Source organism: Polypterus senegalus, chromosome 4 (genome assembly GCF_016835505.1).
Source record: "Polypterus senegalus isolate Bchr_013 chromosome 4, ASM1683550v1, whole genome shotgun sequence".
In the NCBI taxonomy this organism is placed as follows: domain Eukaryota; kingdom Metazoa; phylum Chordata; class Cladistia; order Polypteriformes; family Polypteridae; genus Polypterus; species Polypterus senegalus.
In genome coordinates this window covers 140,078,729-140,106,225 of record NC_053157.1, presented here as the reverse complement: position 1 = coordinate 140,106,225, position 27,497 = coordinate 140,078,729, and the positions used below count along the sequence as shown (strand labels likewise).

General features: G+C 37.1%; 1 protein-coding gene across 1 annotated transcript in view; it reads right to left on the bottom strand.

Annotated features, from left to right (window-relative positions):
* Positions 1–27,497, bottom strand: part of grxcr1a (glutaredoxin and cysteine rich domain containing 1 a) — a 60,921-nt gene that overhangs the window by 14,680 nt on the left and 18,744 nt on the right. The window lies entirely within an intron of this gene.

The following is a 27,497-nucleotide window of genomic DNA, read 5'->3' as shown; positions in this document are numbered from 1 at the left end:
GTTAGGTGTATTGGCGATCCTAAATTGTCCCTAGTGTGTGCTTGGTGTGTGTGTCTGTGTGTGCCCTGTGGTAGGCTGGCGCCCTGCCCGGGGTTTGTTTCCTGCCTTGCACCCTGTGTTGGATGGGATTGGCTCCAGCAGACCCCCGTGACCCTGTAGTTAGAATATAGCGGGTTGGATAATGGATATTTTTTCATAATGAAAATATATATGTGTGTATTCTGTGTATTCAGAAAGAATTCAGACTGTTTCATTATCTTCACATTTTATTGTGTTATAGATTTAGTACTCAGTAACCACAATGACAAAGTGAAAATGTGTTTTCAGAAGGGTTTGCAATTTTTTTTTAAATCAAAAACTGAAACAGACTTTAAGGTTATGTTTAGTCACAGTTTTACTATATTCATATTATCCTTTTTTAGGCTTAAATGTGACATTTTAGGGATTCAGTAAAAATCTAAATAATCAGACAGTTGGAGCAGTGGTAATGCTGCTGCATCAGAGCAAGGAAAGCAAAGTTTTTGGGCCTTCACTGTGTGGAGTTCTCCTGGTGTCCAAAGTTCCAGTTTCCTCCCAGTGTCCAAAGACATGCAGTTTAGGTAAATTGGCTATATTGGTCCTAGTGTGTGTCTGTGTGTTTGCCCTGAGATGGACTGGTGCCCTGTCCAGGGTTTGTTCCTGCCTTGTACCCTCTGCTGGCTGGAATAGGCTCCAGCTCCTCTGTGACCCTGGTATGTATTAAACAGGTTTGAAAATGACATGAAATAACCAGAAACTATTTGTTTTGAAACAAGAGCACTGTACTGTATGTTTAAAAGTTCCATCATCCATTGAATTTCTAAACCCACTATTTCCATTTACTTGTGGAGAACTGCAGCTCATCACTATGGTGAAATGTGTCTGGGTTCCATGACTGATCTGAATAGGCGTAGTTTGTTTTTATTAATGCAGCTCAGATTCCGTGGGTGTAGATGTGCGTAGGAGAAATGAGCAAACGTAGAATTTTTAATGGGGTAATTGGATGACTGATTGTTAATGTGGGTGAGAGTGGTTGACACAGCCATCCTTCATTAATGCTCTGCAGATTGCTTAGCACACCTACACTCACAGGGCTGTTTAAAAGTACTGAGTAAGAAAGGAAAAAGGGAGAAAGGAATCAAGTGGACAGGGAGAGAAAAAGAAGTAGAATTATGTCTGGGTAAGTGCTGGAGGAGGAAGTGAGTGGTCAGGGAAGCCCCATGGAGAAGTGTAAACAGAGGTGTTCCTGAGGAGCTACAGCCCTGATGATTAGGTACAACTGGGATAATGGTGAGTTCCAGGTGTCCTGCTAGACCGATGCAAGGTGGCAGAATGAGGGAGCATCCCAGCAGGTACTGACAGAGGTAGTAGGGGCGGGGGGGATTTATTGATGATCACATTCGGCAAAGTCTCAACCCTACTGAGCATGCCTGATGGATGGGCATCAGGAGATAAGGGAGAGAGTGAGAACTTGATGAATGGAAGCTGATTTTGACTGTGATTTTATCCTTGGATTTACCAATTTATTGTATTTATCCATTGTATGTTAACTTCCTCACTACACTATTGGCTTTATGAATTACTTATTAAAGATTTTCACACTGCCTTTTGAATGTTTTAATAAAACACACTTTGCACTTGTGCACCTTATTTCTTGTTTGTGTCCTCACTAGCCTAGTCTATCCTTGGTTATGACTGTTGATGAACTGGGAAATTTTGAAGGAGCACAAGGCTGCGGATAAACACAACAACATTAAAAGGAAAAAAACAGCCTTGAATGAATCACCAGTTCAATACACTAACCCCTCTCATGCTTGCACTGGGATCCCTCATTAGGAAACATTTTCACTCTTATGCAGATGACACCCAGTTATACATTTCATTTAGATCAAATGAAATTTCTCCAATGTTGTTTTTAATTAGTTGTGTTAGTGAATTAAAGGAGTGGATGGATGAGAACTAGTTGTCTTTAAACACAGATAAAACAGAGATGTTAATTGTTATAGGGAATGACGTTGATCACAAAAATATTTTGTCATCATTTAACTCAGTTGGAATCACCATTAATTTTGCTAAATCAGCCCACAATCTAGGAGTTATCTTTGACTCTAGCATGTCATTTAAAGCGCATATTACAAAGTTGTCCAAATCATGTTTCTTCCATCTTAAAAATGTCGGGAAATTAAGGCGTTTTCTAAATAAACAGGATTCTGAGAAATCAATTCATGCATTTACTGTATTTCTAGTAGGATTGACTACTGCAATGCAGTGTTCACTGGATGGTCAAACTGTTCTTTATACAGCCTCCAGTTAATCCAAAATGCTGCTACAAGAACTATTACAACAAGAAAATACGAACACATAATACCAGTTCTTAAATCCTTACATGGCTCCCAGTTAAGTTTAAGGCAGATTTCAAAATCCTCCTTTTAACATAGAAAGCATTAAATGAAAGTGAAAGTCCGGCTTACTTGTCTGAACTTATCATGACTTACAAACCAGAGCACACATTAAGATCTCAAGATGCCAGTCTGCTTATGATTCCAAAATTAATAAAATAACAGTGGCAGGTCGAGCTTTTAGTTACAGGGCCCCTAAACTGTGGAATTGTCTGCCTGCTACTATAAGAGATGCCGCTTCGGTCTCAGCTTTTAAATCCTGGCTGAAGACTCACTCCTTCAGTTTAGCATATCCTGACTAGAGCTGCTGATTAACTGTACAAACTGTACTGCATCTCTGTTGTTAGTAATTAGGACTAAAATATAAGTAACACGATAGTTATAATTGGATACTAACCCTCACCTATTCTGTTTCTCTTCTTTGTATTCAAATGTGGCACTTGGTGCCACGGCCCACCTGCCAAGTTGTTTTGCCTGCCTAAGGTAAAGTCATACCTGATGGAGGATTGCAGGAATCGTGGGTTAGAGGGATCCTTTCATTGGATTGGCTGGCCCAGCGCCGTTTTAGCTGTGGAATGGCCAAATGGGGGTGGCAGCTTGATGGCTGAAGTCAACAGGACGCTAAACAAATCCAAATCATATTATCTGATATCATCTACTGTTAAATTCTGGTCCGTACTTGTACAATTTTTATTTTTATACTGCATTGAGGATTTGTTCTGTTCTGTGTATTGTATTGTATTGACCCCCTTCTTTTTGACACCCAATGCAAGCCCAACCTACCTGGAAAGGGATCTCTTTTTAAACTGCCTTTCCGAAGGTTTCTTCCATTTTTTCTCTACATGAGTTTTTTTTTGGGAGTTTTCCTTGTCTTCTTAGAGAGTCAAGGCTGGGGGGCTGTCAAGAGGCAGGGCCTGTTAAAGCCCATTGCGGCACTTCTTGTCTTTTAAGTAATAGTAAATGCTAATTATATACCCACTAATATTATTGTAAGTACAAAATTTAAATATTGTTTTGAATACCATTATTCTAAATCATTTTTTTAAAGTAATACTAGGTGGCCTTGCCTCCTGCTCGCTTCACGCGCCAACCCCCAAGCAGGCGCTACGCGCTAGCCACTTTGCAGATCTGCCGCTTGCGTATGGGGAAGCAGATGTACAATTTAAACAGATTGTTATTTTCAAGGGAATTGTTACATATGCATAATAGAACTATTTTACATTACAGTGAGCAATTAGCCATAGTAAAAAATAGTAAAACGTAATAATTAGAAAGAAAATTATGTTTCATGTTGCGTTAGAGGTATTCATTGCGTTATACGTTTTTGTTCCATTTGGCTTTGAAATTAATACGTAAATACTTTTTAAACATTCACTTTTACTGTAAAACTTAATTAAAACCAATTTTTTTTAATTAACTTTTCATCAATATCACATTGAACTTTGATTCCGTGTTCTGGACTTATATCGTGACAATGCAATGTATAATTGCCTGTGAATGAATATTGTTTCTTTCTCTCTAATAAATAAACCAACTTTTTTGAATGTTTGTCCCTGTGATTTGTTAATTGTCATAGCAAAAGCTATTCTAATGGGAAACTGTAAACGTTTTAATGCAAATAGCATATCAAGATCTCCTTTGGTGTCTAATGTTATCCCCGGAAGATGTACTACATTACCTTTCTTGTTGCCTGTTAAAATTGTACATGTCAGAATTGTTCGACCAATTTTAAATACAACTAATCTTGTCCTATTGCATAGCCCATCACTCAGACATAAATTACGCAATAACATTACGATACATCCTTTTTTCAATAGTAATTCGGCCGGTGGAAGTCCGGATGGTGTTAACGGTTGTAGATATTCTACAGGATATTGTAAGCTGATGTTTTCATCTTCCACACCATCACCACCAACTGTTTCAGCATAGTCTATTGATATGCATTTAACCAATTTGCCATGTAACCAATCAACAATTTTCATGTTAATTTTCACATGTACTAATTTCTTCTGTTGATAACCCTTCGGGATGAAATTCTTCAATAAGATTTGGACATAATAAGTCTTCATTTATTGGGAACTTAAAGCGAGGGAAACATAAAAATTTATAAGAGCTGAGAGCACAGCTGAATGCTTTAGTGTCTGACAAAAGCATTCACACAAATGAGAAGTGAAAGGACCGTGGGTGTGGACCATTAACCGTAAATGGTTGAGAGGAGGGTGGGACTTCAAAAACATCTCTTGGCAATAGTCTTGTCTCAAGATTTTCTTTTATAATAAAGAGATATGCTAACCCATAATAATACACCAAATAACCCCACAATGACTTTCATTAGTGATTGGTTTCCTACTTAAAAAGCCTGTCAGCACTGGTGTTGTTCCTTTGACTTTGCATATATATAGAACTAGCAGAATACCCGCGCTTCGCAGCGGAGAAGTAGTGTGTTAAAGAAGTTATGAAAAAGAAAAGCAAACATTTTAAAAATAGCATTAAGATGATTGTTAATGTAATTGTTTTGTCATTGATATGAGTGTTGTTGTCATATCTATCTATTTATATTATATATATATATATATATATATATATATATATATATATATAGCAAAATACCTGCGATTGGCAGCGGAGAAGTAAAAGAAAAGGAAACATTTTAATAATAGCGTAACATGATTGACAATGTAATTGTTTTGTCATTGTCATGAGTGTTGCTGGCATATATATATATATATATATATATATATATATATATATATATATATATATATATATATATATATATATACACATACTGTATATATACACACACATATATACATACTGTATATACAACATATACATATCTACATATATACTGTATATACACATATATATACAAATCTACATATATATATCTACATATATATATTAGGGGTGGGACTTCGATTAAAAAAATGAATCCAATTAATTAGAGGCTGGGTAAGAAATAATCTTGATTAATGTATGTAATCGCACACGTAAATTTGCCCCAAATCGCAAATGTTTTTTTTTTAATTTAAAAGCGGTTTTAGTGGGCGACAGAATCAAATAATAGACATGGACATGAATATTGTAAACTGAAGCTGTTTTAATTTCTGAAAAAAAATCTTTTAAACTGCATTTGAATTCAAAACAGAAACAAAAATATCATCCCTGGTTAAAATTGGGCAGACTTAAAAATAAAGTGGTAGTTTAAGTAATTTAAGTACATTTTCAGAATAGTATTGTCTTTAAATAATAATAACCAAAATTTCAACATAAAGTGCAGTTTTCTTCTTAAAAAAATAAGTCAGAAACATAAAAGGTAATTTGACCAGCTTACTCTTTAAACTCTGAGTAACATTAGCCAAAATTATTTTGTACATTAGGCTAAAACAGTGTAATCATTGAACATTTTGTAATTAGATGTATTTAGAATTACTAACGGTCACGGAAGTCCAATGATCCCCAGTAAGAGCCACAAAGTCCGCTTTCTGTAATGCATCTAATTTTGCTTGCTTTTCAGTGTGCACAAAACCATGCTTTTATCAAGGCTTCGCTCGGGTAGTGAAATGATCAGTCGTAGGAGCGCTTTATTCCGACTCTAACATTGTTGTAGCTGTGATGTGTGCATCAGTGTAATGGATGTACCAGGAAATCATGCATTGACAAAAGTTCCCGTTTGCTTGGAATTGAAAGTGTGATTAAATCGTTATTTTTAGCGTTATGGAGTACATGCATCGAAGCTTCTCAGCTGTGCTTGTGCTAAGAAAGGGAAAATTTTAAAAATAACGTAACATGATTCTGCGTTAACCTAATATTTTTCATCGTCCCAAACCAAGGAGATGCGAAGGTAAAATGAATCAGGTAGCGCGCATACATAGTCAGTACACCCCCTCTCAGGAATCGAACCTCGAATGTCAGCATTAGAGGCGAAGACTCTACAATTGCGCCACAGCGTGTGGCTTGTCTATGCAAAAGAATGTATTGTAGATCGGGGATATATATACATTTATATATATATACCCGTGTACCTGATGGAGAAGTAGAAGTTATGAAAAGAAAAGGGAATATTTTAAAAATAGCGTAACATGATTGTCAATATACAGTATTGTTTTGTGAGTGTTATTGAATGTTGCTGTCATCAAGGATTTGATTATCATTATTTCTTTCAATCAGGCTCGTATTTGTAGGATGTGTTCAAGTTACATTCCGTGTTTGTCAATCGTTGTAAAGATAAGAGGTTTCATTCATCGATTAGTTCATTACTGCATCAATAAACAGCTCGTCTTCCTCTTTATCTGAGACGTGACAAACTGCATGCACGTTTTTTTTACGCTGTCTTCCTTTAGCAGGACATTCACTTTTTCCACCGTGTGCTTTGTTTCCGCAGTAGCTGCACTTATGAATATAATTGTATGTATAAGCGCTTCATATTTTTTGCTGCCTTCTCAATTGTGTAATTCGGTTTTGTTCAGCACTCTTTGGAACTGTTGCTTTTGTCTGCGCATTGCGTCAGTTCCGTGAGCGCTTGGTGTTCTTGCATCGAAGGTTCCCAGCTGTACTGGTGCCATCTCGTGTAATGTCAGCTAAGACCCGGCACTTAAAAGTTTCTCTCGCAGTTTCAATGAGTTTGTGCCAAACACCACCCTGACCATCTCATCTTCCTCTGCATAAGCACAGTCCTTCACCCGTGAACATTTACCGGCAGTGTTTGTATTGGATTGCGCTGATGGACGGCCTTATATGGGCAGGCACTAAATTACAAACGCTAGTGGCAGCCTGTCTATGAACCTAATTTAATATAAACTTACGGTTCCGCGCGTGCTTTGTTTCGCAGTAGCTGTACTTATGAATATGCTTGTATGCATCATTTGCTTCATAATGTTTTTCTGCCTTCTCAATTGTGAAATGGCGTTTTGTGCTCATCGCTGTTTGGAGTTCTTCCTTGTTCTCTACGTACTTACGTAGGAGGCGTGATGATGTCACACGAAACTCCGCCCCCACGGCCATCTCCAACTCAAGACTCCATTACATTATATGGGGAAAAATAGCTTCCAGTTATGACCCTTATGCGTAGAATTTCGAAATGAAACCTGCCCAACTTTTGTAAGTAAGCTGTAAGGAATAAGCCTGCCAAATTTCAGCCTTCTACCTACACGGGAAGTTGGAGAATTAGTGATGAGTCAGTGAGTCAGTGAGTGAGTCAGTGAGTGAGTGAATGAGGGCTTTGCCTTTTATTAGTATAGATACAGAATCATTCATAATATTGCACTGAATACTTTGTGTATAATATTTTCCTTTTCCCTATGCATTATAACAGCATAGAGCAACAATTATTTTATTTATGGCACTAGTTTCCTTATCTTCTTTATTTCAAATAACCCATTTTCCTAGGTGTGTGACAGAGAGACCCGGTACTAAATTTCTGTCTCTGCCCTACATGTATCTGTGAGCTCCTAATGCTGCTGCCAAAGGCTTTATAAATCTTTAAGAATACTCAATAGATTTGTGTTTCCTGCTTTGTGGTTCACTTTTCTGTCTCAGAAAAAACAGAAATTGCTAGAAATGAGTTCCATGAATAAAAGCCTGGCATACTCCTTACTTTCTTGTTTTTTTTTTCACAGGTATGCTGTCTTTGTTATGAAGGAACCATCAGTGGTAGCTCAGATATTCTAAACCCCATTGCTTAAATTAATTAAATTAGCTTGCAGTGTTTTATTATTCTCCAGACTTGAACTCTGTACATCAAAGTTCTTAGTTAGAATTTGTCCACTGCAGTGAAGTAACTATTTAACATTTTACTTTTTTCTTTTCTTTTTTTTTTTTTTTTGCAATTCACTGTCAACTTCAATAGACAGCCACTTTTCTTTTTATTGTTGACAAATGGATAGACAATTTAATAGCGCTGTTTTCTTCATAACATGAACTGCAAATGCTAGTTATTACTGTCTAATAAAGTAAGTTAAAACAGAAAGAAGAAGGTCTAGTCTGTTATTGAATCACAAATGTAGGTGCAAAGCATTGTTAAGCTTAAGGCAAATGGTGCCCACTACCTCCGAGATTGAACAGGAAACCAATATATTCCCTATAATTTAGGCTCAAAAGTATAAATAAACTTTTTTAAGCATCAATTATCCCCATCCAACAGAATATCATGGTTGTGAAAGTTTTTTATGTTTATAACATTGTCTCCAGTAGTAAAGTTAAAAGTACAAGACAACAATGATTAATTTTCATTTTGTTCAATTTCGGTCCACAAGTATATTTCAAAATGGTCAAAACTCTGGCCCTGAGATTTATTTATAGTTATAGCAAATGCAAAACTATTACAAATTGTTGTCTATGTAAGACGAATGGTAATCTACTTGCTGAAATATCACCAGTGTCTAACTTGATATGCAGAAGGAATAATAATAATAATACATTTTATTTAATAGGTGCCTTTCTTATCACTCAAGGTCACCTTACAATAAAGTTAAACAACAATTAATAAAATAAAATCAAGAAAATGATAAATCACAAAGCAATAATTAGCAAACAAACAAATATGACATGCAGTAACAGTGTAGAATTCACAATTGATATGCCAGCTTGAAAAGATAAGTTTTGAGGGTAGTTTTAAACTGTGCTATTGACTCAAGCTGACGAATAGGAGAGGGAAGAGAATTCCAGAGTTGAGGAGCACTATGAGAGACACTCGAGCTCCCATAGAACTGAGTTTGATGTGTGGTACAGAAAGTACAGCTGCAGATGAAGATCGGAGTAAGCGAGAGGGAGTGTAAATCTGGAGAAGATCAGTGAGGTAGGGAGGAGCAAGGTTGTGGAGAGCTTTAAATGTTAAGAGCAGCATTTTATATTGTATTCTGTAATTAACAGGGAGTAAGTAAAGTTGAGAGAGAGCAGGTTTAATATGTTCAGTGGATTTAGAACAGGTTATTATACTGGCAGCAGAATTTTGAATAAGTTGTAAGTGATGAATTAGTTTTGTGGAATGCCAGATAGAATAGCATTACAGTAATCTATGCATGAGGTGACTAGTGCATTAACCAATACTTCAGTACTGTGCTGGGTAAGAACAGAGCGAAGTCTAGAAATGTTTCGGAGATAGAAGAAGGCAGTCCAAGAAATGGTACTTATATGGGAAGAAAAAGACAAGAGTACTGTCAAGAATAACGCCCAGGCTCCTAACTTGGGAAGAGATGTTTATGTTAATATTGTTAATTAAAATAGAAGGGCGGCACGGTGGAGCAGTGGTAGCACTGCTGCCTTGCAGTTAGGAGACCCGGGTTCGCTTCCTGGGTCCTCCCTGCGTGGAGTTTGCATGTTCTCCCCATGTCTGCGTGGGTTTCCTCCCACAGTCCAAAGACATGCTGGATAGGTGGATTGGCGATTCTAAATTGGCCCTAGTTTGTGTGTTGGCTGGGATTGGCTCCAGCAGACCCCTGTGTTCAGATTCAGTGGGTTGGAAAATGGATGGATGGATGAAAATAGAAGAATGGTTAACCTTAGCAAGTGTAGATTTAGAGCCAATGAGGAGCATCTCAGTTTTATTGCTATTTATTTGGAGAGAATTGTCAGTCATCCATATCTTTATGTCTTGGAGACATGCCATAAAGGCATCTGAAGGGAAAACAGAAGTAGATTTAGTGGATAGATATAACTGTGTGTCATCAACGTAGCAATGAAACTTAATACCATGGTGCTGGAAGATATTACCTATTGGGAAGATATAAATGAGAAAAAGAAGCGGCCCCAATACAGAACCCTGCGGAACTACCTGATTAATGACTGCATTCTCAGATTTAAAGCCCTTTATTTGAACAAATTGCTTCAAGAAGAAAACCACTGGAGGACAAGGCCACAGACTCCAAAACTAGCTAGATGTTTCAAAAGTATCTGATGAGATATGGTGTCAAATGCAGAGCTGAGGTCAAGAAGCACAAGAATTGATAAAAAGTCCCATGTCAGCTGCCTGGAGAAGATCATTTGTGATTTTGACCAGGGCAGTTTCTGTGCTGTGTTTAGGGCGAAACCCAGATTGAAACTGTTCAAAAAGGTTATTTTTTGAAAGGTGGGACTGGAGTTGGAAGGCAACTATCTATTCAAGAATTTTGGATATAAATGAAACATTTGAAATAGGCTGATAATTGTTAAGGCTATTTGGGTCTAAACTAGGTTTTTTCTGAATTGGAGTAATTGAGGCTGATTTTAGTGAGAGGGGGACCGTGCCTGTAATAAGGGAAGAGTTAACTATAGTAGTTATCATGGGGGAAATATGTGACAGACAAGACTTAACAAAGCTTGTAGGTATTGGATCTAATTGGAATGTGGAAGAATTAGATTTTGTTGCAAGCTCTGAGATATTATTTTCAGCTGGTAAACTGAAATCTGAGAATAGGGTGGTTGGTAAGGGAACATGGGTGATAGTGGAGAGTATGTCATTTTCTGCAGAAATAGAGGAGGCAAGTTGCTGGTGGATTTTTTCAATTTTTAAGTTGAAGAAATCCAAAAAAGTGCAGCAGTATTTAACAGAGAGGTTATGGTGAGCTGCACTTTCTGGTGGTGTAATTAGCCTTTTCATTGTAGAAAAAAGAGCTCTAGTATTATTCCCTCCTGCATTGATAATGTTAGAATAATATACAGTTTTGGCAGCAGAGAGAGCATTTTTGTATTTCAACATGTGATCTGAGTACATTTCCTTGTGTACAACAAGACCCGTCTTTTTAGCTAGTCACTCTTACTGTCGGCCCGAGGCTAGGAGCTGACGGAGTTCAGATGTTAACCAGGGAGCAGTGCGAATAAATGAGAGAGTCCGTATTTTTAAGGGAGCTAGTGTATCAAAGGCAGAGGACAGAGCAGCATTGTAATGGTCTACTAATTCCGATGGTGTGGTAGCGGAAGGAGAAACATACTGGGATTGCAATAAATATACAGTATGAGGGTCTCTGGGTTTACATGCTTGACATTACGAAATGAAATTACACAGGGAATCTTTGATTTACTGAGAGGTAAGCTAACATCAAATGTGATCATTCTGTGATCTGAGATAGGTAATTCAGTAGGAATAAGATTGTGAGGTGTGATACCAGAGCAGCAAATTAAGTCTAAAATATGACCTTTGTTATGAGTCAGAAAGTTGACATATTGAATTAAATTAAAACAGTCAAGGATTTTATTAAAATCATTTTTCAGTGCATCAGTTGGCACGTTAACGTGTATGTTAAAATCTCCCATGCAGATGACATTAGCAGACATTACACACAAAGTTGTTAAAACAGTAAAAAGTTCAGCAATAAAAACACTTGATAATTTAGGAGGTCTATATAAAACAGCAATTATAATAGGTAAAAGTCCGCAGAGTTTGCCAGCTAAAAGTTTAAAGGATGGATATGCTGGAAGAGGTATCGGTGGCTGTTTTAAACGGAATTTGGATGTGCAGACAAACTCTGGAGGGAGCGCTTAATTTAAATGGAAATAATCACTGGGTTACTGCCAGGCTTCCGTAAGACATAAACAGTCCATCTAAGTATCTATGATAACATCACCAATCAGTAGAGCTTTGTTAGAGATAGATCGAGTAATAAATAATCCAAACTTCAAAGCGTCTATGGACGTATATTCTGGGTATTTTACCAAAGGAATCAACACGTTTTGATTAGCACATCACTCAGAAGTACGTGGACATGTGCGTCATTCAGACCAAATTGAAGGAAAAGACCCGCTGCTACTTCTGCTGAGGCAAAAACGACGTCAAGAGCCTCGGTGAACGTACTTTGGTACGTGGTACCGTGGTGCAGCAAGAGATCAGCAGGCACTTCATAGTTTGTTCAAAGTTGATACAATTCATCTGATGAATATTTTGGTTTTGAGGATGTGACTGCATTAGATAGCAAAGTAGACATAATAATCCATGACAACCAATTGAGGTTTATCATAGTAGATTTCCAGAAGTCACCCAAGCAAATTCCAGATTGGAAGCAAAGCAATGTACCCCTCGTGTACCTACTCAGCCCAATTAAAATAACATGTTAGCCAGTAGACTGTCACCTCTGGGATTTCCACAAGTACTCAGCAATTGACAAGGGGCAGTTTCACCATCTAATCATTAAAGCTAGTTACTTGATCAGAGAATCAGTGAGAAAGTTTACACTTACCCACACAGGTTGCAGCAAGCAAAGAACAGTTCTAAGAGGGCTCGTGTTGAGGCCGAAGGAGGCAAGGGACGCAAATGCGTTTTATCAGTTTTTAATTCAATGCAAAGGCGAAGGAAGATTCGATACAAAAGGCAAAAAACGAGTAAAAAACTAGGAAAAAGTACACAAACAGAACACCAGCAAGCAGCGGCAGACAGAAACGCCAGCGTTCGCTTCCGGTAAAGCCTGAAGAATGAGACTTCTCCTGCATGATCACCATGCCGGCAACTGAATATTTATTCAGTTTTACAATTTGTAAGCATGTGTCATTACATAGGTTTTATCTGTCGACTGCTAACACACAACTGAACTACTAATTTTAGCAGAGAGGATGTATATAAGGTACTTTGAGTTATTTGTATTGATTTGACAGTATCATTGTTGTATTCTCCTAATGAAGACAAAAAAATATATACTGTATATTGATGTATACTGCACGACCTACGGTTTTGAAGAAAAAAAATGATAGGTTAAGGAACATATATATGAATATATGCACACACACTACTGATACGTAGTGGTCACTAGCAAGGCACTCACCTCCCCTGGAATTCAATAAGGCCACTGTATTGTTTATTTAGGTTTTGTTTTAAAAAATGTTTTCCTGTGCATAAGCTCAGTAGAAAACCTTACATGAAAAAGTATACCCTTGAATTTTTCTATTAAATGTCAAAAATTGAGTGATTAAACAGAAGGATCCTGTGTCATCATTTTGCAGCTTTTTAGTGGATTTAAACGGATGAAAACATTTTCAAACCAAAACCAAAATAAAAAGAACAGCAACTGTGGTGGTTTCAAATTGTAAATACTATTGTGCACTTATAACAAACTGGCCTTTCATAAATTGCAATGTGCTTCATATTCTCCCTCCCCAGAATGAGACTTAAAAGAATCAACCTATATGAGTGCTATATGAATTACAATTTAAAATCAATATGGCTTCTATACTAATTATATTGTTTTTAAACTGTTATTGAACACACTCATCTCCACTGATTTATTACATCATTAGATCACCTGTGACATGCACCTAACATGAAAGGTACCAACTAACCCTTAAGTTCTTTTGTAAATAAGGAATAAGAATAAATGTCAAAACCAGCTATACAACTTTTACCTGCAACCAGTAACCTCTTACTGCATTACTATACCCTGCATATTCAACCCTAGGGACCACTTTAAACTTAGTTTACCACCAAGAGAGGACTTCACAAAACATCCTTTTTAATCTTAAGGGACCGCAGCCAGACAAGGAATGATCAATCCTACCTGTTGGCTATTCTAAAAATCAATGATCGAACAGTGTGTTGAGGTTAGTCTTTGACTTTAAAATAGTATTTTATTTGCCTGAAAAATCAATCGCAGCAAATAAAAGCAATATGAAGTATAGTACAACCTGGGTGGCTCAAGAAATCTTCATTGACTTCCAGATGACATTTCCCAGATGGTTCAGTTCCTTAGTTACAGATTATATATCGCTAAGCAAAAAAAAAAAAATTCCTACCAGAGAGAGAGTTCCTTTTCCATGTGTCCAACACCTTAGCAAATAGTAAGCTCTGTTTAAATGTCTGTGGCCCCTCTTAAATTGTTAGAAAAGCAGAAAGTGAAGCAAACACTACATTTTTGCAACAGTGAACTATTGAACTAAACTTGAACAGAGAAAACTCTTTTTGGAAAAAGTCTAATAAAGGGGCATCACTTTCTCCCTCCTTCTCACCCAAATTAAGTGGACATCTGGATTACTGTCCTCTAACAGATTCTCAAAACGCTAAAATGTTTATCACATAAGCTAAAGTTGACTCCCATTGAAAGATACTTGAAGTTGCAAACAAATTGGCTAAACAAAACATTCTAAGGTCCTACTTTGCCTTTCGGCGTTCCCAGAACACACTTCACTCCTTTTTAGCTTGACATGTTTTTCAGGCTTAATGTTGTTTACCTGAAATCTGGCAGTTGAAAAGGTTAAAGCATCAGCCATGCATCTGCCTACTACACTAATGCACATCACTCAATTAACCTGCATATTTCAAATACTAAACATTCAAAAATGACATAATGACAATGAATTCATGGTAAGCAAATAATCCAAATCAGCTCTAAATACCAGCTTACAATGTAGTATGTAGTTATCATTTGTGGAATCACAAGGGTCATGCAGCCCCCTAACCCAAACACAGATAGGCTCAGAGACACACAAGTCCAAACACCACATGTTTATTTCCTCTCATTGCCTCTGCAGAACAGTGCACAAATCACCAGCCAACAACACTATTGCTCAGTCCCCTTTTCTCTCTTTTCTTTTCTCTTCTCTCTTTTTCTTCTGCCACCTACACTCCTATTCACAAGCTTTGCCCACCACCTCCTGACTCTGGCTCCCCAAACAAAGTGAGGCAGCTTCTTTTATATTGCACGCAGACGTGCCCCAGGTGCTCTTCATTTATCTTCTGGCAGCAGTTCAGGGTGTGGCGGAAGTGCTGCAGTCCAGGGCTCCAGATCTGTCCAGGCGCCTACCGGCGGTGGCGGCAGCCACAGTCCCCAACAGGGTTGAGTGGCCCTGATGCAATCCAGCAGAGCTGCCCTCTCGTACATTGGCCAAATGAACAACAGAAGATCTGGTTCTTCAAATGAAATGGCTCATGCCATTTGAACAGACCTCTTGCATACAGGAGTATTTTGTCGAAGTGGCTTATTGTCACAATATTTTTTTTTTTTTTTTATTTATTTATTAATTTTATTACAATCAATACATAGCAATCAAGTTTTACAAAAAAAAAGAATTATGCTAAGAACAGATCGATCCCCACCCTTGAGAGAGAGAGCAAGCCAAAGCGGTGTAAAATTTAAGGCTTTTAAAAATACCTAAATCAACAAATTCTCTGTGCTTTATAAAATCATTTCAAAATATTACTGATTAGATCCTGCCATGTTTTGAAAAAAGTCTGCACAGATCCTCTAACTGAGTATTTGATTTTTTCCAATTTTAAATAATATAACACATCAGTTTCCCACTGACTTAAAGAGGAGAGTTTGGGTTCTTCCAGTTTATCAGAATAAGTCTGCGTGCCAACAGTGTAGTGAATGCAATCACAGTTTGTTTGTCTTTCTCCACTTTAAGACCCTCTGGAAGAACCCCAAACACAGCTGTTAATGGGTTAGGAGGGATTGTGAGTCCAAGACTGTCTGAGAGGTAATTAAAAATTTTTGTCCAGAATAATGTTAATTTGGAGCAGGCCCAGAACATGTGACCTAGTGAGGCTGGGGCTTGGTTGCAACGTTCGCAGGTTGGATCATGCCCTGGAAACATTTTGGAGAGTTTTAGTCGAGACAGATGTGCTCGATATATAATTTTGAGTTGTATAATTGTATGCTTTGCATATGGAGCTTGAGTGAATTCTCTGCATTGCTACTTTCCACTCCTTTTCTGATATATTAATTGAGAGGTCATTTTCCCAGTGTCCTCTTGGATCTTTGAAAGGAAGGGATTGTAAAAGGATTTTATATATTGTAGAGATGGAGTCTAACTCCTTGAAATTGAGCAATAATTTTTCCAGCGTGGATGAGGGTGCAAGATGAGGAAAATCTGGAAGGTTCTGTTTAACAAAGTTCCTGATTTGAAGATAGTGAAAGAAATTTGTAGCTGGAATGTTAAATTTGGAACGTAATTGTTCATAGGATGCAAAGGCGTTGTCTATATAAAGGTCTCTAAGCAAGTTAATTCCAAATTTTTCCAGATATTAAAACTGCATATGTTTGTGAGGGTTGAAAGAGGTGGTTCTTTTGCAGGGGTGCCACAGAAAGAAGCTTCTCCGTCTTAAAATGCTTTCTACATTGGTTCCAGATTCTAAGTGAGTGGAGCACAATTGGGTTATTAGTGTATTGCCGATAGCGTGTGTTTATTGGAGCACAAAGCAAGGAATACAAAGAAGTACTGCAGGATTTTACTTCTATTGCGGTCCATGCCTGTGTATGTTCTTCTATTTGTGTCCAGGTTCTTATCGACTGTATATTTGCCGCCCAGTAATAAAACTGGAAGTTAGGTAGAGCCATGCCGCCTTCTGCCTTTTGTCTTTGTAGGGTCGCTCTTTTGATGCGTGGATGTTTAGAATTCCAAATAAATGAGGTTATTGTTGAATCTAATTGCTTAAAGAACGATTTATTAATGTATATTGGTATGTTTTGAAATAAAAAGGAGCTTAGGAAGAATATTCATCTTAACAGTGTTAATTCTTCCAGCTAGTGTGAGATGAAGGGTTGACCATCTATGCAAGTCTTGTTTAATTTTTTCCATACAGACACGAAATTTTTTGATAAAGAGCTTTATGTTTACTTGTGATGTTTACGAGGTATTTAAACTGTTCTGCAATGATAAAAGGAAGGGTGTCTAATCTAATATTATATGCTTGCGAATTCACGGAAAGAGTACACTTTTATTCAGATTAATTCTGAGACCAGAGAGCTTTTGAAATTCTGTGAGTGCTGCTAAGACTGCAGGCACAGAATTTTCTGGTCCGATATATACAGTACCATGTCATCTGCATATAATGAGATTTTCTGTTCCAGTCCTTCTCTGCTAATCCCCTTTATCTGATCAGTATTTCGACAATGTATTGCCAGTGGTTCAATGGCAATTGCAAACAGCAGTGGTGACAAAGGGCATCCTTGTCTTGTGCCACGTTCTAGTTTAAAGTAGTCTGAGCAAATGTTATTGATGCAAACTGAAGCTTCTGGGTTAGTATACAGTAATTTAATCCATGCACAAATGTTCGGGCCAAACCCAAACTTCTCCAAAATAGTAAAAGGTATTTCCATTCAATCATGTCGAATGCTTTTCTGCATCCAATGATAATAATATTTCTGGGGTGTTTGATTTAGTTGGTGAGTATATTACATTAAACAGGCGTCGAAGATTTGAAGATAAGTGTCGGCCCCTAATAAATCCAGTTTGGTCTTGTGATATTATTGAGGGAGCACTTTCTCCATCCTTCTAGCTATGATTTTAGAGAGTATTTTAACGTCGTTATTCAGAAGTGAAATTGGTCTGTATGATGCACATTGTAATAAGTCCTTATTTTGTTTTGGAAAGACAGTGATTAGTGCTTGGCGAAAGGTTTGTGGAAGAGATTGGTTATCTCTGGCTTCTGTAAATGTTGCTAATAGGAGGGAGCTAGCTGAGCGGAGAATTTCTTGTAAAACTCTGCAGGGTAGCCATCAGGGCCTGCTGCTTTTCCACCTTGGAGTGACTTTATAGCATCCAGTAATTCTGATAATGACAGAGGTTTATCGAGCTCCTCCACACTAATAGCGTCAATTTGTGGTATCTGTAATTTATCCAGAAATGCATTAGATTGTATATTGTCTTCTTTAAACTCAGTAGTATATAGGGATTTATAGTAGTCTCTAAAAGTGCACATTATATTTTTGTGTTCGATGATTTTATCTCCATTCGTGTTAGTAATTACAAGATTGCGTTGCACTTCTTGCTTGTGAATTTGTTGCTAAAAGCTTATTAGCTTTCTCTCCATGTTCATAATAATGATGTCTGGATTTGTAAATTAGTTGTTCGGTTTCTTTAGTTGTCAAGAGGTTTAATTCTGAATGTAGAGCCTGCCTCCTCTTATGTAGAGTCTCGCTTGGTAGTCTGGCATGTTCTTCATCTATTTTAGTAATTTCGCTTTTATCTCTGCTACTTTCTTCGGATTTATTTCTGTGGGAAAGATATGAGATAATCTGTCCTCTTAAGAAGGCCTTAAGAGTTTCCCAGAGTGTTCCTGCAGAGATCTCAGGGGATGTATTTGTCTCTAGAAAGAATTCAATTTGTTTGGATATAAATTCAGTACAATTCTCGTCAGCTAATAGAAGCGGATTGAGGCGCCATCTATGGGGTGAGTGTATGGGGCTTAGTAATTTCAGCTCCAAGATCATCGGAGCATGGTCTGAAATAACAATAGCATCGTATTTACAAGATTTAATCTTAGGCAAGAAGTTATTATCTATAAAGAAGTAATCAATCCTTGAGTAGCAATGATGTACTGGTGAGTAGAAAGAATATGTTCTTGAATTTGGGTTTAAAACCTCCAGGGATCTGATAAGTTGTGATCAGTTATAAACTTTGTAATTATCTTTGCGGTGTTAGTTGCGTTCCCCTGTGGAGGAAGTCTTATCTAAAAGTGGATTTAGAACACAATTAAAGTCCCCAGCCATTATAAGTTTATGAGTGTTCAGATTGGGAATGGATGCAAATAAATTTTGTATAAATTCCTTATCATCAACATTAGGTGCATAAACATTTATCAAAATCATTTTACAGTTAGATAAGTCTCCCATGACCATCACATATCTCCCTTCAGGATCCAATACTACATCTGATGCTACAAATGGTACTGTTCTATGTATGAGAATTCCCACCCCTCTAGTTTTCTTTGTAAAACTAGAATGGAACATTTGGCCAGTCCAGTCTTTTGCAGCGGAACTGATCCTTACTTAGTAAGTGGGTTTCCTGTAAAAATACTATTTTAGCATTTAGACCTGTTAGGTGAGAAAGTACTTTCTTTCTCTTTAATTCGTGATTCAGGCCTTTAACATTCCAGCTTACGAAGTTAACTGTCCCATCATGGAGACACTGATTCTGAGTTTTTGGTGTCATATTATAGTCTTAACTGGAAGTGAAATAGTTTAGGTCTTAATTTCCTATTCCCCCAAGAGTTGTTGCCATGCAGCTTATTATTACGTTGATAGTTATAATTATAAAGATTGAGATGATAGATTAGATATAGATCAAGCCTGCTCTCTTTCTCTTCCCCTTAACCCCCACCCTCCCTTTTTGCCTCCCCAGGTGAGGCTAAAACCCACTTCATGCAGTCCCAGTCCTCTGACATACCCAGAGACAGAGCACGTCCAAAGCACATCAAGCCCCCATGCAGTGGGCTTTAAGGTTAAAAGATAGAGATATCTGTTACCAATATAGTCTTTAAAAGAGGAAAAAGAAAGAAAAGAATTTTGCACTTAATATATATATATATATACATATACACATATACATATATATATATATACATACATACATACATATAATCTTCATCAATTTTAGTGCATTAAGATGATATCCCCAGATAATAAACCCAGGTGATGGTGTTAAAGATGTGTCCAAAACAAGCATAACAAGTCTTAATGCAGTAATAGCAATAACAGCAAACCAAGGGTATGATATTGAACAGTCTCATTTAGGGTACACATGAAATAATTAGAAAAAAAAAAAAAGAGGAGGAAAACGTAATTAAGCACAATAAAACACAAACATTTAGCCCTAGTAATACTAAGTAATGATAAGTAATAAGTAAGTAATAATAATATAAGAATATGAGAATATATGCTGATAAAAACCCGTATTTTAAAACAAATAGATCAGACAGTAGATTATTAATCCTAGCTTTATCATTTACCGCCATGACTCACAATTATGTATCAGAATAGTCCGGGATCAGCTTTCTTAACTCATTTTCTGCCTCCTCCTTGCTAGCGAAAACATAGAAATGCCCTGCCATTCCACTTTCAGTTTTGCGGATACAGGAGGCCGTATTTGACATTGGCTTGCCGTAGCGCTGTTTAATATTATAGAAGGCGGCGTTTGATAGCTGTTGCTGGAGAGAAGTCAGGGAAGACGCGAATTGGCAATCTTCATATATAATATCTTCCTTTTTTTTCCTGAGGAGTTCCATCACCTCTAACTTAAATGATAATCGTTCAAAACGGACTATAAAAGATCTTGGTCGGGGTCTGACGGTGTTTGATCAGCGACGCTGTAAGCGCTGCTATCTCAGATTCTGCTTTAAAGTCGCCCCCGATTATTTTAGAAAAAAGTTCAGTTGCGAATTTCACCGGGTTTAAACTTTCTCGATTCTCCGGCAAGCCTTCAATTCTGACATTATACCTTCTATTCCCATCTTCTAAAGCAGCCAGTCTGTCTCCAAGTTTTTCTCCGAGTTTTTACATTCAACTGACATTTACTGCTCTTTCCTCGGCACTGGCAGCTAGATGTTCGGCTATTTCGATCCGATTCGTGAATGTCTCACTAAGATGCTCCAATCGATCAGCAAGCGTGCTCAGTTTAGCCGAGTTTTTCTCAATGCGCTCTTCAATTTTACCCAGCACCTGTCGAAGTTCAAGCTGTACCTCTTGACGAAGCCTTTCATTTGCCTGTTGGATTTCCTGTCGCAGACATTCATTGGCCTGTTTCATCTCCTGTTTCAGTCTCTCATGTGCCTTTGCCGTTGCTTTCTCATTAGCCTTCTCGCTTTTCTTTATATCTTGCCTGAGGTCAGCGAGCAACACTTTCAGTTCAGATAGCTCAAATGTGCCTTCTTGTACCGTAGATGAAGCAGCAGACTCTGCTGAAGCCGGTGTCCCCGCTGCTCCAGTCCCGCGTGATTGCATAACTGAAGCCGCGGACCTCCCGGCCTTTTCCAGTTTCAGGTAATCCTCTCCAATCGGCGAGCTATCCACATCTGCACTCACGATCGCACCTTCGCTCCCCTTTTCGCTCTCAGCAGGCGACGATGTAGCGGACCGTGGTCCCGAGGAGTCTGTACTTTCGCCCATCTGATCCAGGTCTGTCTCTGAGAGGCCGTATCTCGAACTAGGGCTTGCTGATCGCAGCTTGGATGTAGCTTTAGTCTTGATTCTTTCGGACCCCCTTCTTGTTGGCCATGTTTATATGTGTTTACATATACTGTAGCGGTCCCTCTCGGGTTGAATAAATACAGGATATCTCAGAATAATAAGCAAATAATATGAAAAATAGCACCACTGCTAGCGGAGCTCCACTTCAGACGTCCATCTCTCGCATCGGACGAGACCAAACTCCCTATTGTCACAATATTTTAGACAAAATATTTGTTTGGGGTGTGTTGAGCAACAACTAGATGCCTAGCATTGATTTTTTTATGGATGATTTGATGTTGTTTTCTGTGATTCAAGTTGGGATGCTATTGAAGCCCATTGTATCAGGAACTTTGCCATCTCCATTCTGCATGAAAACAGATTAAATGTTTGTCAAAGTTTTTTACAAATAATGGGGAGTAAGCAACAGAGAGAAATTTTTATGTTAGATAAGGAGATGCCTCTGTTAGGATCCAGAGGCTCTTTAGCATATTTTTACAGTCTTCATATTTGATCTATATTTGATAGTTTTGGAAGTTTTTTTGTCTTTCCTTTGAGTTTAATTACAATTTTGACATTTGTAGTGTTAAGTGCTTGTAACTTTCTACTTATTTATATATTCATGCAGAATGAAGTGCAGTCTTGACAGATGAAAAATAAACAGAAGCTCTGCCCACGTCTGGCAAATTTGTAGCTAAAAATAAAAGAGGAAAAAATTTAATGAAAGAATATTTAGTCATTATAAATTAAAGACAAATTAAGTATTTTGTAAACAAAGACACATCATTTACATAGAAAACAGCTTTTAAGAAATAATTCTAGAACAACTTCCTCTGAGTAAAACTAAGAATATATATTGCTTTGAGAAAAAGGGGGAAGAAGAAAGATTTAGCATTTAATTTTTTTCCTTACAGTCCTTTTTTGGTATTTTTTCAATGCATGTGTCTTGATTTAAAAAAATATATTACTAGTTTTATTGTTTGTTTTTTTGTCTCAATTACATGCCATTTTTTGATACTAGAGTATAATAAACTTTACATCACTTGCTCACAAAATAAAAAAAATGATCGAAACATTGAATATTTCTGTAATTTTTATTTTTTAAATTTCCAGTTGGCTAAATCATTATGCAAATAGAGAATACCTTTTGTGTGGCTTATTGTATGTGTTAAACCTTTTATTAAGAATAGTTTTGCAATTGCAAAAACAATGCATATAAAATAGCTGTATGTTCAAAAGGAATAGCCATATTTTCTATCTTTTAATAGAGAAAGGCATTCTTTAGTGTTGACACTTTGAAAACATGGTGCAAAATGATGCAGCTGTTTTCCTATAAATTGCCAGATATGAGCCGGCCAATGGTCTAGAGCTGAGCTGGAAGAAGACTTCAGATGGCATTTTGACTTCTTTCATCAAATCAGTAATAATGGTATGACATTACCAGTCAGCATCTTGTTTGGCAACTATAGAAAAATGGCTGTATCATTTCACACAAGTAATTTTGCATGTGGTAAGGGGGTGCAGAGGGTACAACCGCACCTCTTCTTCATGTTCTTCATCTTCAAACTATGGCAGGCTGCTGATATCATTGGTTTTAAATTTTATATCAAGTTTTTTAAAACTGATATTGAGGTTTTGAAATTTGATATCCACTTTTTAAAATTTGACATCGACCTTTTGAAATTTTATATCACACTTTTGAAATTTGATATGGTGCTTTTGAAGCTTAATTTCAAAAAAGACAGCTTAAATGCCAATATATTATGACAAGCGTTTTGACAATTAATCCATTTTCCTTTTTATGAAATTTGATATCAGGCTTATAAAATTTAATATTACACTTTTTAAATTTATCATCTAGCTTTTGAAATTTTCAGTTTTTGAAGTTTTTAAAATTTGATATCACACTTTTAAAATTTGATATGAAGCTGTTGAAATTTGATATCAAATTTGGGAATGTTGATATCAAATTTCAAAAGCGTGATATCAAATTTTAAAAGCTTGATTGAAAATTTCAGAAGCTGGACAACAAATTTGAAAATTGTATAAACATGATAGCAAAATGATAAAATATGATGTGAAAGTTTAATATGTATATGTTATAACATTTAAGCTCTCATATGAAATTTAAAAATGCAATATCAAGTTTTAAAACCTTGATATCAAATGTCAAAAACATAATATAAAATTTTAAATCCTTGATTTTAAAAGGCTAACATCAAGTTTCAACAGCTCGATATCAAATTTAAAAGCTTGATATTAAACATTACAATGTTGATATCCATTTTTCAAAACTTGATATCATATTCAGCGTGTGTGCAAGCGACTAGTGGTATACAAGTTATCTCCAAGAAATAACAGTCAGGCAATTAAAAAGGACACCCTACGATCAGTTTAAAGGTACAGATATTTATGTGAAAAACAAAGAACAAATATGTTTTCATACAGGTTAATAGATTTTGTGTCCCCTTTAAAAAGCGATGTGTGGTGTTAATGGCAGTTCTTTGGAAATGTCCAGTGACTGTATTATACAGTAGATTCCAGTTCTAGTGATGACTTTGCTGAAGAAGTATACTCTGACGCCACTTCTGAATGCTAATAAAAAGGCCATGGTAAGACCATTTCTGGTCACAACACACCTATTTTCGATCATTCAAGTTATAAGGTATCCCACATATTGTTTTTTTTTTTTTTTTAAATAAAGAAGCCTACTAAGTTCAGTACATTATCACAATATATTTCCCTATTACTTCAGCAGACCCCCGTGACCCTGTAGTTAGGATATAGCGGGTTGGATAATGGATGGATGGATGGATTACTTAGTGTATGTGCTGGCTACCTGGCAGGTGGATTTCGAGACTTGCACCCACGTCCATATTTTGGTTTTGAGCAGCAGACAGAAAATGCAAAATCCAAGCTGCTGATGAGGTGTCATGTCATGACGAGCTGCTGTCTTTCTTTCCACTCAGTGTATAAAATGCAAAAGGCTGAGGTTGAGATGTGTTGATAAACAAAACTATCATTTCAAAGACTTTAGGAAAAGCAGATCATGACAGATCAACAAAGAATTGTTCCAGCAGCCCTGTCCACAAGACCATTTTTCACCTTTAAAAGATGAAAAAGGTGATTGTTCCCATTTAACCTTTTGTGTTATCTGTATTTGTCTCAAGAGTTAACGGTTAAATTAGATTAACAGTTTTTCTTTTTACATTAACATATGATAGTTTGAATAACAATTTCACCAGTTACATTTTTTTATCAAAGCTTTTTCCCTTATTTGTTTCTCCAACTCAAAGAAAATGCTTTCATTTCTCTGGGTGTGTTCAGAAAACTGTTTGACTTTTAGTACAGAGGTTGCTTATTTTTTTCAGCAATTTAACTTATCTTGTTATAGCTTGATTCACACTTTCTGCTTTAGAAGGAGAAAAGCTTCTGATGACATTACCATTACTTGCCACAGGAGAGCATATGTTGGCCATTAAGCAATGACACTACCAGAGGTAGCTTATTGTCTTAAAAGTACATTTTTCTTCATTTGTTAATGGTTGTATATGCCTCATCAAAAGAAAAATTGCTTTTTAAATTTTTTTTTATCTTTTATTGAATTTATTAAAAAACATGTAACATTCCACACAATCAAGTCAAACTTCAAAACTAAATTTAATTCAACCCCCACCCATGTGAAAAAAAGAAACTTTGCTTTCTAAAAGCATTTGCATGCATACTTGAACAAATTATCTCCTTTTAAAAGTGTTTTGTTTTTTTTGTAGTTTAATTTAATTTCTGCTCCATATACTGTACATATATTTTATTGCATTGAATTCTTTGATGAAGCCATTTTCACCTTTAAAAGAATATAATCATCTATTCTACTGAAGATGAAGGAACCATTTCTGCTCATCTCTGTTTATTCAGAATTTGATTCACATTGTTTTGCAAAAATTTACAAATACTGTGTACTATTGGTAAAATAAAGCAGCAATAATATAGCAGAAGACAAGTAAACACAATGCTAAATATAATTCCATAATGCACATAGAATATATGTAACTAAGTAAAGAGAACTACAGTCATTTCTTAAATTAAGATCTTAATACTCCAAAATATTTATAATGAAATCCAAAAGTATATATATCCTAAGCTAAAATTAGCTCACCACATAGAAAAAGAAAGGCCAATTCATCACTCTTCAGCTGCTTCTTAGGTCAGTCACTCAGTCATTCTCCAACACACTATATCCTAACTACAGGGTCACGGGGGTCCATCCATCTATCCATTATCCAACCCGCTATATCCTAACTACAGGGTCACGGGGGTCTGCTGTAGCCAATCCCAGTCAGCATAGGGCACAAGGCAGGAAACAAACCCTGGGCAGGGCGCCAGCCCACCACAGTCCTTCTTAGGTACTCCACAATAAATGAACTGCACATGCAAAGAAGAACAAGTCCAGCAAACTATTACACTGGTCTAACATCAAGTTCACCACTGGTAATGCCACATTTAGTCCAAGACCAACTCCAAAGTCTGCTCTGAAGTAAAACTGACTTTAAAAAGAATATTATTTTAAAAACTTACTATAAGTTAACCATGTCTTTTTCAAACTAGCTGCCTTGCGAAGTAACATTCTGCTTTGAGTGTTTCTTCCATCCTGGGAAGCATTTCTGGAAAGTTTCTTCTGTAAGTTCTATTAGCATGATCAGTTACTATTGTTTGGATATTATGAATCATTTGAAAATGATGTCTTGTTAGGTAATTCTTCAACTCAGAGAACACAAGAAAGTCACGTGGTGAATACAGAGGATGTGGAGTCACTGGAATGCTTTTAAGTGTCAGGCACTTCCTATCAGATAAAGTACAGTGAATGGGTGTGTTAGCATGTTACTGTTAAACATTCTTATGTTCCATTTGTGACTGCATCAACAAACACTCAAGACAAGGTGCTACAGAGGAAGTGTTACAAATCTTACTACTTAAATTTTTTTTTTTTTTGCTCATATTAAGTTATTGTTTTGGATCTTATATTTATTTTCCTAGATTTTGGATCATACATAGGTTTTGTGTTTTACTATGTTGAAAGTTGTAATTTATCTTTATTGTTATATTTTTATGTGTCTGTAAGCTCTATTTTGGTTCTTAATGGAAAGTAGAAATGTAGGGTCCTGCCACTATGACACAGGTGCCTGTTGCAAGTGACGCACCCCCAAAAAGTCACATGATGTGACATCATTTTCATCATTTTTAAGTTGCATTGTGATGTCAAACCTTGTCTAGTCTTGTAAATTTCTTTTGGGTCCTTTTTTGTACAATATACAGTATTTGCCATTTTTCCAAGCCAAGTAGTGGAAGGCTAAGCAATTCAGTTCATGACATTTTATAAATGACATGTTCCCATTGACAAGCTCAGATATCTGTTGTGGAATGGGACCCGGACCCAGACAGGCGGACAACGTTTGTTCACCCAACATACCCATTTATTCACCACAACTATTTACAATATTTACAAGTCCAGTGCACAACCCAGTGCCTCCAGCACCGATTCCCCAAAAGTCCGGGCCTTGCACACAGTCCTTTATGCCTTCCTTCAGGCTGCCTCCAGTCCTCTCTCCAGCTCCATCCACTTCCACCCGACTTCCGCTCTCGACTGTTGGGAGGCGGCCCAACACCCCGGGTGGGCTCCAGCTGCTTCCTGGCATTCTTCCGCGGACACACCCCCGTGTGGCGGAAGTGCTGGGCTCCAGGGTTCTTCAGGCACCGGGGGGCCGGCTGGCCCCTACAGGGTTGGGCTTCCAAGCCCCCTACCCGAGGCCGCCAACAAAACCAGGGCGGTCGCCCCCTCGTGGTCGGGAGGAGGCACCAGCCCTCCTCCAGTCCCCTCGGGCATCCCGGCTGGGCTCCACCCCCAGCTGCATGTGACACTGTGCATATACTGTATATGCATGTCAGATATTAATTACAAAGAAGTATGTAATAAAACAAAAAATACCATGCTAAAAAAAGAACATTTATTTTGCATGCATAAATATATGTTACATGTGTAATCTTTTATCTTTTTATTGAACATTCCTAATGGTAATAATATAATTACAGCTTACATATTTGATAAAGAAGTTACTAATTTGCGGGTGCCCCAGTTAATAGAGAACAGGCAAGTTAAAATGTATATGATGTGGAACAGCTGCCACTCTATAGTGTACCAGGTTTTTGGGGGAGAGATTTCTTCTCCCATGGCTCAACT